Source organism: Bubalus bubalis, chromosome 10, assembly GCF_019923935.1.
Source record: "Bubalus bubalis isolate 160015118507 breed Murrah chromosome 10, NDDB_SH_1, whole genome shotgun sequence".
Lineage (NCBI taxonomy): Eukaryota > Metazoa > Chordata > Mammalia > Artiodactyla > Bovidae > Bubalus > Bubalus bubalis.
In genome coordinates, this window is record NC_059166.1 from 54,755,002 (window position 1) to 54,774,722 (window position 19,721).

Sequence of the window (19,721 nt, forward strand, 5' to 3'; positions counted from 1 at the left end):
AAGGAAAATGTGTTAACGTGAAAATGCAAGTAAAGATTTTTTAAAATAGTTTTTCTAAATAGTCTGGATATTTTCCACCCAGATTTTGAACTGTAGTCTAATATAACCTTGAATTGGTCGCTGAAAAACAAGAGTGCCTGTTAAACTGCGCGCTTTTAAAGAGCTGAACCACTAGAGCATTAAAAGTAAAGGATAAACTGATGCTGCGCATTCTGAGGACAGGAGCCGGTGGGTGTCTGCAGCTCAGAGCGCGGGAACTTTTTACAATTTTCTTTTCTAGAAATCGAGCTAAAGATGTGTGTGTGTGTGTGTGTGTGTGTGTAATTCAGCAAAGCAGAGCCCAGGAACACAAATCAAAGTGTGCAAAAGCTGAAGATGACGTTGGTTAGCTACTTGGGGTTGGAAGACGCTTTGATTCCTAAACCAGTTTCCAGTTTTCAGGCTAAATCATGCTCTCGGTGCGCTACTGGAAAGCACGCCAAGCCTGGGGGCGCAAGTGGGTGGCTAAGATGCGCAGGGGTGGGGTGCGGGGTGTGAGGGGAAGCCAGGTGGCCGAAAGGGGGCCGAGAGGAGTCTGTGACTTCGAAACGGGTGAGGGGCGTCAGAATTGTGAGGATCCAGAGGGCTTGTGCTTCACTCTCCTGCGTTGAGAGGAGAGTTAATCCTTCCCCGAGCCGCAACTTTTGAGTCTAGCTCCTGGGATCGATGTGGCCCAGGGACTGTGCGGTGAGCGCCTGAAAAGGATCCCCTAGCCCCGCACTCTAGGCGGAGTAGGTAAGGCATTCTCCCGAGGCGGATGCTTCTAATCCTTAAACAGATGACGGGGCTTCCAGACCTGGTTGAGCCCGGGGGTCCCTGAGGGTGGAGTTTTGTGCCGAGTTTAGCTTTTAAGTATGGACCTTCGGGCCCCATTCTGATTTAGGATCGGAAATCCCGGTTGCACTCTGGAGTCCGCATTTATAAAGTATGGGAGGGGCGGGGGTGGTCCAAGCACTAGGAAACTCCACGAGCCGCAGAAGCAGGGGTGAGGACGAGCTCCGAGAGAGGGGCGCGGGCGTCTCCTCCCATCGCTCGGTGACTGCGGTCGCAACCTTCTCTGCTCCGCCCCCGACTCTGCTCTGCGGCTTAACCCGGCTGGGGGCGCCGGCAGACTGTAGTTTGGCAGAGATGCCGCCGCCCCCCACCCCCGCCCCGCCACCCCCTCGCCGGGGGCATCACCGCAGGATCCCAGCGAAGTACCTCTGTGTTTTGGGACGGGAACCAAGTGCCTCTGGCATCTGGGGCATGTTGGAGTTTCACTCTAGCCAGACTCATCACCTCTGTGCCCTTGGGAACCTGCCCTTGAAAAGCTGGGCATCCTTGCTCCTGGCTGGTGGTTTTGGAACTTGAGCCTAAATGGGGATTGCCTCGGGAGGCCTGGAAAAACTCTGATGGCTCGTCCTTGCTCCCAGAGTTTACGATTCAGCAGATCTGGGATGAGACCCAGTAAAGTCACCTTTCTAACATGTTCCCAGATGATGCTCATGCTGCCAATCAGGGAACCACAGTTTGAGAACCATTGCTTTAGTCTGCCTTTTCTCAGCTTGTCTTTGGAGAAGACAGTCTGGAGGGAAAAGATTTAAAGTGAGAGTCCTATTATAGGAGCCTGAGCATATGGCATAAAAGAATCTGATTGTCTAGTTGAGGTCCAGGGGTGAGGCTTGAGGCTGTGACGATGGGTCATTCCTACCTTCTTAAGAAAGAGGATAGTGGCCTCAGGATGACAGAAAGGAGGCCAGGGAAACCCAGCCAGGCCAGCCTTCAGTGGGGTATTTGGCCTCCAAAGAACAGGGAAGTTTTCAGAGTACTCCCAGAAGGTGCCGGAGTTCCAGTGCTCTCACTGGAGAAGTCCACAGGGTTTGAGCCAGTCCACCTAGGGTAGGACACGTTGGAAAAGTGGCAGATAACCTATTGGTCCTCCTTTTGGCCTTGAAATCATTCCCTGATTTTGCAGAGTTCTAAAGCATAAAGGACCCAAGATGTGTGTGGTTTTGGTGCAGGGGGACTGTCCCTTGGAGAAGCAGCCCTGGCATGCTCTGTCCTGTGCAGCGTCACGTTCAGCATCGCATTGGGACAGTATGACTTTGTAAGTCCTTGGGCACTTAGGTTTTTATGGGTCCCTTCCTCTGTTAAAAATACTAAAGTTTATATTTTACAATTGAGTTGGTGCAAAGATTAATGCAAGTTTGGCTGAATTCATAATCTTATATTCATTATTCTTAAATATTTTTTCTTCTGATTGTACAAGAGCTTAAAATTAAAACATATTATGGGCTTCTAAAACTGCCAGGGGCTTTAGGCCCTGTCCTGTGCCTGTTGTGACAAATGCTGCCCTGGGCACAGCTGGGAGGATGGGGCTGATAGGTGTGTCTTGTCACAGGTTCTGTTCCTAAGTCTCTTTAGGCAACTTGGAGAGAGGTTTGGGAACGTCATATTTATCCATGAGTCACAGCCCGGCTTCTGGTACAAAATGGATTGGCTCCTCAGGGCTCACACTGCAGAGGCCCTCCACCCTGCTTCAGTTATGTTTGAGGTATGACCCTAAAACTGGCTGGAAAAATCCAAACAGATTAGGTTATCAGCACCATTTCTTAACACCTGGCCTGCTTCACTTTTTTTTCCTTACCTGGATATCAGATTATTAAGTGAAATCCAGTTTTAAAATGGTATGCAAACCAAGCAGATGCAAACCAACAAACTTGGTTGCCAGTTGGTGTCTGCTGCTATACAACAATACCTGATTTCTTACTATCTTTATCAAGTTGCTTTACACATATTCAAGCAAACATTAAGGTTGATACCTTACACTGTCCTGCACCTTGATTTGTTCACTTTCCATGACAACTTCTTCATCTTGTCTTTTCTAAAATCTCTACAACATTCTATCTTATGAATATGTCAGTATAATCTATTTAACCTGGCATCCACCAAGGGCATTTAGGTTGTTCCTCATCATTACTATCACAAGCAGTCAGATACCTGTGTACCAGTGTAACCACAGGACAGACTCCCCACAGTGGAATTGCTAGTCCAAGGGGACGTGTATTTGTACTCCTAATAGATACTACCACATCGCCTTCCACAGAAGTTGTGCCCATTGATGCCCCCACCATCAGTGCACGAGGGTAGAGGGTAGCTGTTTCCCCACAGTTTTGCAATGAAGAACATTATAGCTTTTTTTTTTTTTTTTTTTAGCCAATCTGGTAGGTGAAAAAAAAAAATCAGTCTACTTTTGTCTTTCTTTTATTATGGAAGATGAATATCTTTTCATATGCCTAAGGGCTTTTCAGATTTCTCTCCTCTTGAATGGTCTTTCCAGAAACATTTGAGGGTGGGGCCATCTTGGCTCTGGACAAGGTTAAGGTTCCTGGGCTGGAGGAAAAGCTGGGACCTGACTTTTAAGGGAGGTGAGGATTACTTAAACCTCTCAGGGAGGAGAGCTCCCCAGACCTCTGGGAAATGGAAACAGTCAGAAATACAAGTTCAAAGGTCTGGAGTCATCTACTGACATTTCCCTCACCCCTCATATAAAATATTTAATATTCTTTAGTGTAAAACACATAAGATAAATATACAATTATAATTTGAATGTGTCTTCATCCAATTGATCTCCTAATTATCTTCAATTATATTGTACATATGTTAAAATAGTGGTTAATTTATGGATGCTGTATGTTTTGAAATTCACTTGTCCGAGGTTGATATTTGAACCAACTGTTTTTGTATTTTACCTGCAAACACAAGGAGACTTTACCACAAAAACAACTCAAACATTAACATATGCGAGCCAATTGTGTTGTATGATTTAAGCCCATAACTTGAAGGAACAAGGGGACAGACTGATCCTGGCAGTAATTTCGCAGGAAAAACTTATAATGATCTAGTTAAGAATCTAAATACAAATGATACATGGGAGAAAGCAGAGGAAAAAACAAGGGTGCTGCAAGTGTGCAGCCTACTGTGGCTTAGATCTGCTTTGATATTTATTTTTATTCTCAGAGATCTAATAAGTTGTTTGTGAAGATAAATGTCATATGATAAGCCACCGTATATTCTCCTTGAATAATCAGAAGTCACGTGATGACAATGTGGCTGTTTTACTCCAAACCAGACAGCAATATAAATGTATGTGAAAGCTGATATGAAAACCCTCCTTAGGTTTTAAATATCTGATTAATATTAGGACTTGAGTGTATAAGAATTATAATATAGTTTTATATCAAATAACAGCCCCATCTATTTGTCTGTGTGTCTGTCTGTCTCTCTCTGTCCCTCTTCCCTATGAGAAAGACATGATAATGAAAAACTATTCCTTCAGGAGGAGCTGGTTTAGAAACAAATGGATTCCATGGCAACTCCTGACTCCACATGACTTCTAATAACTGGCATTTCAGTTGGAAATTGTCTGTGTGATATTCTGTCCAACGCTGGTGCTTTATGTGGGGTTTTCCCTACTTTACATCTCAGAAATGGAGTCTTACCCTCCAGTTTCATGAATAAGCAGCAGCAGCAGCAATATGTCACCACCTGTAACCATAATGTGGCCATTGATTTGTCAAGTGTTTCTGGTTCCAATTTTCAGACTAGCTGACAGAGATGAATACTGAATGAGAAATGTTCAGAGCTGGTATCACATAGTATAGAAAATCTGGGAGGTGTGTTCCACAGCAAATTGACAGCGAGTCAAATGTTATTCAACTGAAGAGAATGTGTGTCTCAAAGCCCGGACAGCATGTCATGACTGTTGGACTGACCACAGAGGAAAGCTGAACAAGGACAAAAATAGCCAGCCAGAGTTCCCTCTTCCTCGTTAAAGGAAACCAAAATGGTTTGAGCTTGTCTCGGGCTCAGTGATCTGCTGATCTCCCAGTGAGTATTGGCACCACTGCTGCAGCGACAAGAAAAGAAACTTGTAACAGGATGAGTTTGTAATACCTTGTGTCTAAGTATTTTGTATTTTTTCCTGTGACCCAGGAAAAAATTGTGTCAAAAAAGGGTCAAGTGATTGCTCTTAGAAACAATGCAAGTCAATGATCGAATCGGTGTAAAGGTCAAAAGGAGCCAAGCTTGTGTTCCTGAACTTGGTGGAGAGCTTCTGGGTCCAGTTGGGGGGCTTGTGCTCCACCTGGGCAGGTCAAGATTGAAATTCAGCTATGACTCAGTCCCATGTCCTACCCAGGGAAGATACCTTTTCCTAAGTTGCACAAAGGCACTCTGTGGAGTAGCTCTTGTTGGGCTAACACTGCCCCACTTGTTGAATCTAGGCTGTGTGACACATGTCGAGGAATGTTTATGACCCTTTGGAAATCATCATGCAGGGGTTTCAGTGGTTAACTCCAGTTCCCAGTTAGTCAGAGCAACCAGCAAATAATGATTTACTCTAGGAGAGTATTAGAAGTGATGCAGCAAATTTGTTTACTAAGGTCATGTTCTGGAGAAGTACGGGAGTGAAAAAGAAAGGTTACTGTGATGAAGAGAAGCAGAGAAACATGTGCAGGTGGGAAGAGCTGAGGGAAGAGTGTTTGGAAAAAGTGTTGACATCAACATGCATGAGATAATTTTTAAATCTGTTGGTCAAATTTAGGGGGAAATGCCTTAAAATAGTGGAATATATTTATTTTTAAAAAATCCACTGAGCAGTAAGTTTATGCATTTTAGGTAACTTTCAGAAAATCACACTTGCGTTGACTAATTTGAAATTTGAGGAAGGGTATAAATCTACTGTAGACCCAAAATATTTAATAATGTTATTAACCACCAGTTATCCAACAGTTGGCAATACTGTAAACTCATAAAGACTCTTCACATCATTCTAGAATGAGCTGACACTTGACAAAGGAGACACTTTGGTGGGAGCCCTTGAGCAGTGAGGAAAATGAGCAAGACGCTCCATGGAGGGGATTCTCACTCCCTCGATGATTTCAGGACTTCATTGGAACTTCTGTGAGTTTGTAATCCTCAGCATTGCTATGAGGAAGGGGACAGATGACAGCTCTCCAAGTTTCCAAGGGCAAGCTGAGTAAGTAACTTCCTCAGAACCCCATGGGAATAATATTCACCCAAGTAAGTGTTTCAATATTTTCTTTTGAAAAGTGCTTGGAACTTTTAGAACACGATCAAGTAAAAGGGGATAATATTCATTGAAAATACAGAGAATAATCCAAGGGGCAAACATCCCCACGAAATCAAGGAAGCAGAAGCATCTCTAGATCTAGAAGCATCTGAAAAAGGAGGAACTTACTAGCTGGCCTGGATCGCTTTTTGAAAATTTTCTTAACTGTTCATTTTGAACTAATTATAGATTTATACTATGTTTCATAGAAATGTATGGGGGAATGCCAAGCATCCCTCACTCTCACCCTGCCTGCCTCAGTGTTAACAGAGCTTATTTGAGTTTCTCCAGTTATGAATGCACTCGTGTGTGTGTGTGTGTGTGTGTGTGTGTGTGTGTAACATCACTACAAGTCTCTTTCACACTGCCCTTTACAGCCACACTTGTCCCTTCCCCCGCTCTATTTCTTAAATCCTAGCAATGAACAATCTGTTTTATATTTCTAATTTTTATTTCAAGAATGTTATATAAATGGAACACTGTAATATGGAAACTTTGAGATTGGTGCTTTTACTCAGCATTAACTCCCTTGAGATTGATCCAAGTGGTTACATGTAGCAACAGTTTATTCCTTTTTACTGCTGAATAATATTCCATGCTATGAAATATCAATAACCTCAGATATGCAGATGACACCACCCTTATGGCAGAAAGTGAAGAGGAACTCAAAAGCCTCTTGATGAAAGTGAAAGTGGAGAGTGAAAAAGTTGGCTTAAAGCTCAACATTCAGAAAATGAAGATCATGGCATCCGGTCCCACCACTTCATGAGAAATAGATGGGGAAACAGTGTCAGACTTTATTTTTCTGGGCTCCAAAATCACTACAGATGGTGACTGCAGCCATGAAATTAAAAGACGCTTACTCCTTGGAAGGAAAGTTATGACCAAACTAGATAGCATATTCAAAAGCAGAAACATTACTTTGCCAACAAAGGTTCGTCTAGTCAAGGCTATGGTTTTTCCTGTGGTCATGTATGGATGTGAGAGTTGGACTGGGAAGAAGGCTGAGTGCCGAAGAATTGATGCTTTTGAACTGTGGTGTTGGAGAAGACTCTTGAGAGTCCCTTGGACTGCAAGGAGATCCAACCAGTCCATTCTGAAGATCAGCCCTGGGATTTCTTTGGAAGGAATGATGCTAAAGCTGAAACTCCAGTACTTTGGCCACCTCATGTGAAGAGTTGACTCATTGGAAAAGACTCTGATGCTGGGAGGGATTGGGGGCAGGAGGAGAAGGGGACGACAGAGGATGAGATGGCTGGATGGCATCACTAACTCGATGGACGTGAGTCTGAGTGAACTCCAGGAGTTGGTGATGGACAGGGAGGCCTGGCGTGCTGCGATTCATGGGGTCACAAAGAGTCGGACACAACTGAGCGACTGATCTGATCTGATCTGATGAAGCTTCCATAGTCTGTTTAACCATTCACCCATTGAAGGGCATTCTGGTGGTTTCCAGTTTTTGGATATTATGTATAAAAAAACCATTGTGAACATTTGGATATAAATTTTTATGTAAACATATGTTTTCATTTCTCTGGGATAGATGCCCATGAATACAACTTCGGGATTGTATGGGAAGTCCATTTTTAAGTTTTAAAAGAAACTGCCAAACTATTTTCCAGAGTGAGCGTACCATTTAATATTCCCATCAACAATGTATAAGTGATCTGGTTTCTCCGTATCTTCGTCAGCATTTGGTATTATCATTATTGTTTATTTGGCAGGTCTGATACCATTATGCTGTTAATTTGCATCTCCCTAATGGTTAATGATGTTGAACATTTTATTATGTGCTTGTTTGCCATCTCTGTCTCCCTTCTGATGAAATGTCTGTTGATGTCCTTTGTGCATTTTCTACTTGGATTCTATGGTGTTTTACTGTGAGTTTTGAGAGTTTTTATGCATTTGAACAGTTCTATGAAGACCTACCGGAGAAGGCAATGGCAACCCACTCCAGTACTCTTGCCTGGAAAATCCCATGGATGGAGGAGCCTGGTAGGCTGTAGTCCATGGGGTCACGAAGAGTCGGACACTTACTGAGTGACTTCAATTTCACTTTTCACTTTCATGCATTGGAGAAGGAAATGGCAACCCACTCCAGTGTTCTTGCCTGGAGAATCCCAGGGACGGCGGAGCCTGGTGGGCTGCCATCTGTGGGGTCACACAGAGTTGGACACGACTGAAGCGACTTAACAGCAGCAGCATGAAGACCTACAAGACCTTTTAGAACTAGCACCCAAAAAAGATGTCCTTTTCATTATAGGGGACTGGAATGCAAAAGTAGGAAGTCAAGAAACACCTGGAGTAAGAGGCAAATTTGGCCTTGGAGTACAGAAAGAAGCAGGGCAAAGGCTAATAGAGTTTTGCCAAGAGAACACACTGGTCATAGCAAACACGCTCTTCCAACAACTCAAGAGAAGACTCTACACATGGACATCACCAGATGGTCAGCACTGAAATCAGATTGATTATATACTTTATAGCCAAAGATGGAGAAGCTCTATACAGTCAGTAAAAACAAGACCAGGAGCTGACTGTGTCTCAGATCATGAACTCCTTATTGCCAAATTCAGACTGAAATTGAAGAAAGTAGGGAAAACCACTAGACCATTCAGGTATGACCTAAATCAAATCCCTTATGATTATACAGTAGAAGTGACAAATAGATTCAAGGGACTAGATCTGATAGACAGAGTGCCCGATTAACTATGGACAGAGGTTCATGACATTGTACAGGAGACAGGGATCAAGACCATCCCCAAGAAAAAGAAATGCAAAAAAGGAAAATGGCTGTCTGAGGAGGCCTTATAAATAGCTGTGAAAAAAGAGAAGTGAAAAGCAAAGGAGAAAAGGCAAGATATACCTATTTGACTGCAGAGTTCCAAAGAATAGCAAGGAGAGATAAGAAAGCCTTCCTCAGTGATCAATGCAAAGAAATAGAGGAAAATAATAGAATGGGAAAGACTAGAGATCTCTTCAAGAAAATTAGAGATACCAAGGGAACATTTCATGCAAAGATGGGCTCGATAAAGGACAGAAATGGTATGGACCTAACAGAAGCAGAAGATATTAAGAAGAGGTGGCAAGAATACACAGAAGAACTGTACAGAAGAGATCTTCATGACCCAGATAATCACGATGGTGTGATCACTCACCTAGAGCTAGACATTCTGGAATGTGAAGTCAAGTGGGCCTTAGGAAGCATCACTGTGAGTGAAACTAGTGGAGGTGATGGAATTCCAGTAGAACTATTCCAAATCCTGAAAGATGATGCTGTGAAAGTGCTGCACTCAATATGCCAGCAAATTTGGAAAACTCAGCAGTGGCCACAGGACTGGAAAAGGTCAGTTTTCATTCCAATCCCAAAGAAAGGCAATGCCAAAGAATGCTCAAACTACCACACAATTGCACTCATCTCACACGCTAGTAAAGTAATCCTCAAAATTCTCTAAGCCAGGCTTCAGCAATACGTGAACCATGAACTTCCAGATGTTCAAGCTAGTTTAGAAAAGGCAGAGGAACCAGAGATCAAATTGCCAACATATGCTGGATCATCAAAAAAGCAAGAGAATTCCAGAAAAACATCTATTTCTACTTTATTGACTATACCAAAGCCTTTGACTGTGTGGATCACAATAAACTGTGGAAAATTCTTCAAGAGATGGGAATACCAGACCACCTGACCTACCTCTTGAGAAATCTGTATGCAGGTCAGGAAGCAACAGTTAGAACTAGACATGGAACAATGCACTGGTCCCAAAAAGGAAAAGGAGTATGCCAAGGCTGTATATTGTCACCCTGCTCATTTAATTTATATGCAGAGTACATCATGAGAAATGCTGGGCTGGATGAAGCACAAGCTGGAATCAAGATTGCCAGGAGAAATATCAATAACCTCAGATATGCAGATGACACCACCCTATGACAGAAAGTGAAGAAGAACTGAAGACCCTCTTGATGAAAGTGAAAGAGGAGAGTGAAAAAGTTAGCTTAAAGCTCAACATTCAGAAAACTAAGATTATGGCATCTGGTCCCATCATTTCATGGCAAATAAAAGGGGAATCAGTAGAAATAGTGGCCGACTTCATTTTTGGGGGGCTCCAAAGTCACTGGAAATGGTGACTGCAGCCATGAAATTAAAAGATGCTTACTCTTTAGAAGGAAAGTTATGACCAACCTAGGCAGCATATTAAAAAGCAGAGACATTTCTTTGCCAGCAAAGGTCAGTCTGGTCGGAGCTATGGTTTTTCCAGTAGTCATGTATGGATGTGAGAGTTGGACTACAAAGAAAGCTGAGTACCGAAGAATTGATGCTTTTGAACTGCAGTGTTGGAGAAGACTCTTGAGAGTCCCTTGGACTACAAGGAGATCCAACCAGTCCATCCTAAAGGAAATCAGTCCTCAATATTCATTGGAAGGACTGATGTTGAAGCTGAAACTCCAATACTTTGGCCACCTGATGCAAAAAGCTGACTCATTTGAAAAGACCCTGAGGCTGGAAAAGATTGGAGGTGGGAGGAGAAAGGGACAACAGAGGATGACATGGTTGGATGGTTTCACCAAGTAATGGACATGAATCTGAGTAAACTCGTGGAGTTGGTGATGGACAGGGAGGTCTGACGTCCTGCATCCCATGGGGTCACAAAGAGTGGGACATGACTGAGCAACTGAACTGACTGACTGACTGATGCATTCTGGGTAAATAAACCCTTTGTTGAATATGTGATTTGCAAATATTTTCTCCCTAAATTGTCTTTTTATCCCCTTTTTATGATCTTTCACATAGCTAACATTTTATATTTTGATGATGTCCAATATTTCTTTTTCTTTTTGAAACTTATTTTTAAATCCATAGGACAAAATCATCCACTAGGGAATGCTTCAGTGTCAAAATCACTCCTCTGGGAATCTGTTTCATAACCACAACAGGGAAATGAATGGCAATTCCGATTGCATAGGTATTTGTTAAGTATTTATTGTGTAGCAGGTACTGCTCTGTGTACTCAGGATTTTTCAGTGAAAAAAAGTACAGCAAAGATCCCCACCAGTGTGGCAGTTCCAGTCATGACAGAGACATAGACAGTGAACATGATGAAAAATTACATAGCAGGTAAGAGGGTTGTAAGTGCTCAGGGAAAAGCAATAGGAACAAAGAAGACGGGGAGCCAGAGAGGGTATTTGCAGGGTGAAGTAAGACTTGAAGGGGGTGAAGGACTTAAGGGTATCTGGAGGGAGGGGAATGCTAGCGGAATAGCAGTAAGGTGAGTGTCTGGAGCAGAATGGAGCAAGGAAGAGAGAATAGAGAAGTGTTGAGAGGGGCAGGTCACTGGGGTGGGGGAGAGGTGTGGATGCCATCACTGAACGAAGTGCAGACCCTTCAAGCAGAGGGCTGCCACCAGCTGACCTGGTGTTAGCAGAGTCGCTCTGGCTGCTGTGCTGATAATAGTTTGAAGGAGGCAAGAGCAGAAGCAGAGAGATGTGTAAGAGACCACACAGGCATCCAGGACAGAGATGATGCTGGCTTCCACCAGGTGCTGGCAGTGGAGATGATGAGAGGGGCTGGGATTTTGGACATATTTGAAGGTGTATCCAACAGGGCTTTCTGATGATTGGATGTGGGAGAAGGAGGGAGAAAGAAGACTCTAAGGTTAAAGTTAGAATGTAGGATAAAAGTGATGCAGAGACTAGGATGAGAATAGAAAGTTAATAAGAAAGAAAACAAAAAATCTGGAATGAGTCAATCGAAAGTGAATGCAGCCTTCTTGGGGGATGATCTAACAAGATTTATAAAAATGTATATATGCTTTGTTCCAATGGTTTTTCATTTTTTAGGAATTTATCCTTGGGGGCTACTTCCACATGTGCAGTTATGTGTAAAAGGATTTCACTACAGAATGTTTGCAATAGTGAAAAGCAGAAATAACCTAAATATCCACCAGTAGGGGAATGTTTTATAGACTATGGTACCTCCAAACTATAAATCGCCATGCCACAGTAAACCCAGTGACATATATCCACAGGAAATCCTCTAAGGTATATTGTTAAATGGAAAAAGCAAGTGGCAGAATGATATATGAAGTGGGTAAAAAAACCTCTGTCTGCACACTTATGTATCCACATCTCTGTAAATACATAGTCATAGGTCTGGAGTAATACATAGGAAACTCTTGAAAGGAGCAGGGAGTGGGTTTACTCTCTTTCTGTGTCTAAAGTCATTTAACGTGGTTCTAATTAAAGATATTTTAAAAGATTGAATTATATCCAAAGATTTTTCAGTAGTGCGGAAAGACCTTTTTTCCTTACTGATAAATTAGATTCTTCATTACCTTCCTTAGAGTTCCCAGGCGGTCCAGACCTATACTTTAGGAAACAGCCACCCCCAACCTTGGTTAGGGAGCAAGTCTGGGTTAGCTGGGGCAGCTGAGGACACTATTCAGAAAAGCTCTGGAAGAACCAGCTGGGGCTCCTTTGTGAATGATAAAACCCAGATGAATTAGCCCGATCCCCAGTCCTGGATCATCTCGTCACTTTGTGCCTTGTATTGCGGGCAGCATACAGCGGCAGACAGAGATCAGACTTGCAATCCAAAGGTTTGGGCTCCAGTCGTCACTGCTACTGCTCTGTGTGTGTATGAGCTTCTGTTTCCTCGTCTGTCAAATCGGGAACAAGGCCGCGCCAGATGAGAACTATTGCTGGAAGGGCTTTGTTGTGGAAGGCCCTGCACTGTCAGGGCTCTCAAGGTGGTGAAGTGTGTCTTTTTCACTGCAAGCCAGGGGGTGCTGTGTTGTAGCACATTTATTTGAAATAGCTGGAAAGCTATTTCCAGCTATTTCAAATAAATGCATTTGGTGCAATTCTTCCCTGTTTTTGCAGACAAATCAGACTAAGTATTTTGTGAAGTTATGTGGGTGTTTGTTCATCGTGCATTTGTGTGAGAATGTTATCTCTGGATCCATTTTGCTTTCTTATTTTCTTTCTTTAAATTTCACTTTCACCTCCATCCCTGGTGACGTTTGTTTCAAGGGCACTCAAGGACAGAATGCCAGCAGTGTAAGTTTGCCACCTATAGGGGAACTTTTTCATTACAAGTGTTTGCCTGTGTCTGAGATATTGATCTAAAACAAAACAAAACAGAAACCTGTCACACACAAAAAATCCCCATGACTTCTTCTCCAACTGTGTTCTCCAAGTTTGCTTTCAGTGTTCCCATAAGGATCACCAGCAATCTTTAGAACATTAAATACAAAAAACAGATCTAGATCACCCTGTCCCACTGCTTGTAATGTAAGTGAAAGCAGACTTGTACAGATATGAAGCATCATTCCTTTCCTTGAATAATGTTGGGCAGTGAGGAAAGACCATGGGCCTCATTTTATGACAACTGAGCTCTGCCTGACCATGGCCTGAGCATCTATTTCCACATCTGTGAATGAAGTGATGGGGATAAAATTTCTGTGCTGTCCCTTCTGGCTTTAATGAACTAGACTCTATGGGCTAAAAGTAATCATAACAGTGATCGCTAACATTTATTAAGGCCTTACTACCTGTCATGCCCTGGGCTAAGCACTATCTTATCTGATCTGCTTGACAAACCTACGAAAGTGAAAATTTTAGTTGCTCAGTTGTGTCCAACTCTTTGCTACCCTATGGACTGCAGCCTTCTAGGCTCCACTGTCCATGGGATTCTCCAGGCAAGAATACTGGAGTGGGTTGCTATTCCCTTCTCCATTATGTCTTCCTGACCCAGGAATCAAACCTGGGTCTCCTGCATTGCCAGAAGACACTTTACTGTCTAAGCCATCAGGAAAGCCCATCTTATGAAAGGTATTATTTATAAGTACCTCTATTACAACTTGGGTTTCCATGGTGGCTTAGGTGGTAAAGAATCCACCTGCATTGTGGGAGATCTGGGTTCAATCCTGAGTTGGGAAGATCCTCTGGAGGAGGGCATGGCAACCCACTTCAGTATTCTTACCTGAAGAATTCTATGGACAGAGGAGCCTGTAGACGACAGTCCATGGGGTTGTAAAGAGTCTGACACGACTAAGTGACTAAGCACACATTACCACTTGCCCAGATTTCAAGGAAGTGAGCAGTAGGAGCAGAATATGAACTTGGATGATCTGATTCATGAGCCTACTGAGAGTTTAGCCACTGTAATATATTTCCAAATAAGTGCTGTCCTTTTTGCATAGTCCCTTTGAAATTCTATCCATATATTCCAATGATGCTGCCACTACTTTTTTGGAGCTGTTTTAGGAATAACAAATTAGTCTAAACTGTTGGGATAGTGTGAATCAAACAAGAAATTTGGCCTTGGCTGTCTCCAGAATGAGCAAGTGATTGAATCAATGGTTTCTGTTTTTTATATTATTGGCATGCATTGCTATATGTTTTTGCAGCATGAGGAATCTTTAGTTGCAGCATGTGAACTTTAGTTGTGCCATGCTGGATATGGTTCCCTGGCCAGGAATCAAATCTAGGCCCCCTGCATTGGGAGCACAGAGTTTTAGCCACTGGAGGGAAATCCTAGTAGGAAGGCACCAGACCACCTGAATCTATTATTTTTGTATCCATCTACATCCAATACTCATGGAGCACCTAATTCTCCAGATGGGGTGGAGACAAAAGACCCAGACCTTATAAGACAGCATGTGCTTCATGGTTGAGATCCGTGGGAACCACTAAGGGTCAAGAAAGGGAGCCATCGGCTAGGCCAAAACATTGTGAAGCGGGAGCAGGATGCCGGCAAGGCAAGGCATACAGCATGGGAAAGGAGGCAGGGTTCGGAAAGTGGAGGCAGGCTGGACAGAGACAAGGGTTAGTCTCTGGAAAGTTGACATATGTGGAGCCCAGGAGAGGAGGGCCTTGCTAGGCAATACAAGATTCTCTTCAAGTCTGGAGGAACTGCTCAATGCAGGGGGCTTGGAGGACCCTAGCTGGGTCCTTTTCTCATCTCTGCCCTGCAAGCTCCCCACGTGTTCTTTACCCCAAGGTGTCGGCCATCACCCATCCCATGGCTATCAATCTTTCTTCCTGGCTTTGAGACCTCCAGATGCTTTCCAGATCTGCATCTACATTGAGTGTTGACACATACACCCAACAGTTCCTTACTTTAAGGACTTGCCTGTCCCATTCAGTTCAAGGCCCCAGCTCAAGGCTTGACAATCACAAGGTCAACCCCTATAAGATGTCGTCAGATCTCCCCTTTTCCTCCCTTCCCGGAACCCCACCAGTTCCTGAGTCCTGTCGTAGGTGCATCTTCCTTGGGTAAAGCACACAGGCTCCACGGTCAGAGAGACTAAAGTTCAGATCCTGACTCCACCACCATTAGCTGTAAGCCTTGCCCAAGACACTTAAGCTAATGGAATCTCACTTTCACCATCTGTTAAATGGGTAATGAGATAATGTATGTAGCACAACCTTGCTCAGGGGTCTGGTGTGCAATCAGAAGTAATATTAAGGCAATGTACATCTTTGAGAGTCACTCAGTGTCCATTAGATTGAAGGCTTCTGAACAATCTCCTTGTAGCTGTGTGTTGGTTATTTTCTATCACCCCTTTCTGGGTTTCCCTGGTGGCTCAGATGATAAAGAATCTCCCTGCAAAATGGGAGGCTTGGGTTCAATCCCTGGGTTGGAAAGATTCCCCTGGAGGAGGAAATGGCAACCCACTCCAATATTCTAGCCTGGAGAGTCCCCATGGAAGACCCTGGTGGGCTACAGTCCATGGGATCGCAAAGAGTCAGACACGACAGAATGACTAAGCACAGCACAGCACTCTCTGCTACAGATCCATTCTCTGTGCCTTTGACTCTGCTCTCTGCTCCCCAGCACACCACTGAATCTCCCCTCAGAGGATCCCAGAGGGAAGCTGGGCTCCCTTCAGCTTCTGATTGAGTTCAACCAGTGGGCAGCCTTTGGAGAATAGGAGAGGGGAAAGGCTGGATGGTTTAGTATTTTATGCTCTTCCTGCCGTGGCCATGGTGGTGGTCATGCTCCCCTAGGCTCCAGCCCTGGTGGATAGCCCTCTTGTATAGCTGCAGCTCTCTCATCTCTTGCCCTCTTAGACCTGGAGGTGGTGAGGGCTTCTTACTCTTGCTAGTTTCTAGGTGCTCCGTCATCCTTTTGATGGCATCCCAAACCCTGCTCCGCTCTTCACAGTCCTTTCATCAAACTCTTCTCACTTCAACTCTGTGTGTGCCTGCCCGTTTCTATTAGAAATACCTGCCAGGACAAGGTGCTCGTGGCCTTTTGGGAAGAACAGTGGCCCTCAAGATGATAGAGAGATGGGATCCATCTGGAGAAAAGGGTAGATGAGGGCCTGGGATCGAAGAGGCAGTGACGCAAGGGTGGGGAGGAAGGCAGTTGAGAAAACCCTCTCTTTTGCTCTGCGGAGTGCCTACCTCTTCCCCTGGCTATGCTGTGGCGATGACATGTGTGTTCATTGACATGTGTTTCATTGATTAGAAAACCAAATGCTACTTTTAGATGCATGTTCAGGGAATTGGAAGATAAATCTTGAGAACTGAGCATCTTATAAGCAACCCCAGCGTCACAGAAGCCCTAATCCTGTTTTGCCCGCTCGAGCCTTGCCTCAGGTGGCGTTACAGTTGATGCTGGATTTAATTAGGAGTGTAGACGCCTTTTCCCAGGTGGGCCAGTGGTAAAGAATTTGCCTGGTAATGCAGGAGATGCCAGTTTGATTCCTGGGTTGGGAAGATCCCCTGGAGAAGGAAATGGCAACTTACTCCAGTATTCTTGCCTGGAGAATTCCATAAACAGAGGAGTCTGATGGCCTACAGTCTATGGGGGTTGCAAAAAATTAGATATGACTTAGCAAGTAAAACAACAACACACAGAAGCCTTTGTGTCTCTCTCAGCAAAATCAAATGCAGACTCTCCAGGCTCCCATACCCCGTCACAGACAACCCAATTTAGAACAAAGTGTTGAATTTGGGCCTTGCTTCCCCAATGCCCAGCCCAGAGCCTGTGGACCCTCTGCTGCTCTAAGGAAGCCCCTTTAGGTGCCTGAGGTGCTGGCTGCTGTCGGTGTGGATGAGAGTGAAGGGCCCATGTCCATGGCAGGTCAGGAGAGAAGTAGTTCTGAAGTGAGTGGCTTGTGGGAGGGAAAGGGGAGCCACAGGAGGAAGCTGGTGAGCTAAACCTGCACTTTTGTCAAGATGTCACAGCACTCGTGGGAAGAGGGCAAGGCTGGTTCTCTCAGCAGAGCTGCCTCTGTGACTCTGGATTCTTTGCCTAATTCTGGATCTGCAGTGTACATATATCATGCTGGTAAGTAAAGGCCACCATCCATTGCTCATGCTACTGAACTAGCCACGAAATTGTCTCCAAAAAGGGACTTTGGAATATTTCATTCAGTAAAAACAAGCCTATGGTTTTGAGTTTTGTCTTCTTGTCTCCTTTGGGGATTGGTAAGGGTAATTGACAACATATGTTTTCATTTCAGCAGGATCCATGTTGGGTTCATGGTTGAGTTGCCATAAGGCCTAGGGTATAGCAAATGCTCACAAAATACTTGGGAAGAGCCTGATCAAGGCAGGCTGGAGGACTGGGCATCTCATTGTCAGTGCCTAGAACTGTCTGCACCTCGCCAAAGATACCATCCTATGGTGGTCGACTCTCCCATCACAAATCTGAGATTGGGTTTAAATGAAGCACATTTTGCATTCTGTTCACTTCCGCTGGCTTTCCTTTGCCTTCATCCTCCCCTCTTTCTTCATGGTAGGAGCAGAATTGGCCCTGGAAAATGTTCAGGCAGAGCAGCAGCCATGGAGCAGGCCCTGCTGTCCTGGACTTTCTCCCTTGTCTTTCCCTGGCTCTCACCCACCGCATTTCAGGACTGGGAAAGGCATCGTAAAGACTGCCCTGATCGATTCCTGGATTTAAAAGGATGGCCTGTGGAAGCTGTGATAATCACAAGAGGAGAGCGAGACCCTGCCCCAAGTAAACTCTTTCCTTTTTTGTTTTTCATGTTTTGATCTTATGAGCCTTGACTAGGCTCCACTGAAAACAATGGCAACGTCTTCAAAGAGGAGCATCAAGCCCTCTGAATGGGCTAATTCTGCTGCAGGTTCCCGCTATCCATCCGCCCTTGACAAGCGCCAGTAGAAGTCAACAGGTGGTTGTCCAAATATAAATGAAAAGGCTTAACTCTGAAAACATCGCCGTCTGAGGGGATTTTGTGAAGACTTTACTCTGTGGTTTTGGCAGTGACTATGGGTTTCTTTGCCAGCGCACAGAGAAATTTGACCTGTGTCCCTCAAGGGCTAGAGATTTTCATCATGACTGTCTCCACATAGTACCTACCCACCCCTTCTTTTCCTCAACAAGCTAGTAAATTCAAAAATAAAAAGTGAAGAGAGAGAGAGAGAGAAAGGCTGAAGAAACAAAGGAGAGGGAGTACCTGAGTCTGTATTTTATTCCCTTATTAAAACCACATTTACATGTGTCAAAAACAGGGGTATTTTGATGTGTGGGAGGAGAGATATTTTGCAAGCAGATTTCTCTCAATAAAATTTCCTCCGTGCTGACAATACTGTGACAAATTATGAGTTATCTGTACAAACAACATATATTTAAGTTACTACCAGCTTCTGAAGTGAGGATTGAGAAATAAAGCAACAAGGGGGATGGAGGAGGGAAGCACCATAGTGTATAATCCTTCTAGTTTATCCATAATTTTCTTTGGTTCTTTCTCCTCTTTACTTCTTAGGCAGCCAGCCACCAGAGACAGGCCATGTGATCCTACAGGAATACATTGACTCCAGGCAAAAACCCATTTTCCAAAGCAGATTCTGTGTGTTCCAAAGTAGCTGCAAATTTGTCAGTAGAATGTATCCTATAGAAACCTTATTACAAACTTAGGGATTCAATTCGAAATCTAACTTCACGTTCTTTGTTTTCTTGAGCAAATAATTCACCTGATGCCAACTTAGAAGAATCACCTAGCTTCACATTCCATTTTGGGAAGCCATCCTGGGTGTTTAGGAATTACAAACAATCATTGGGGCTTCCCTGGTGGCTCAGATGGTAAAGAATCCAGCTGCAGTGAAGACGACAGTCTCCAATGCAGGAGACACTGGTTCAATCCCTAGGTCAGAAGATCCCCTGGAGAAGGAATGGCTATCCACTCTAGTATTCTTGTCTGGAGAATCCAATGGACAAAGGAGCCTGGCAGGCTAGGGTCCAGGGATCACAAAAGAGTCAGACACAAGTGAGCAACTAACACACAGTTAAAAGGGATAAATATGGCACCTTTCTCTAATCTAGAGTCACAAAGATTTGATTATATAAAGAAAAGTATATACATCAGCTTACATATATGACATTAAGTTATATTAATATTATAAAAATCTCCAGGTAAACATCAGTGACAAAGATAAACACTCACATTAAAAGTAGACCAGCATGAAGTCCTTTATCCTTTTGTCCAGGGGAGGAAAAACTTGGACACCTCAACCCCAAAATATCAGGTTGGGTCAGTAGGCAAAACAACTGTCTTTAGGAGCCGCCATCTGAAAGGCTCTTTGCAAGCAGGTCCCTGTGTCG

General features: G+C 43.9%; 1 long non-coding RNA gene across 1 annotated transcript; it reads left to right on the plus strand.

Annotated features, from left to right (window-relative positions):
- Positions 1-14,548: 14,548 nt before the first annotated feature.
- On the plus strand, positions 14,549-18,706 carry LOC123327708. Its single transcript, XR_006542387.1, has 2 exons — positions 14,549-17,444; positions 17,899-18,706. It is a non-coding gene; the product is annotated as an uncharacterized LOC123327708 (long non-coding RNA).
- Positions 18,707-19,721: the final 1,015 nt, after the last annotated feature.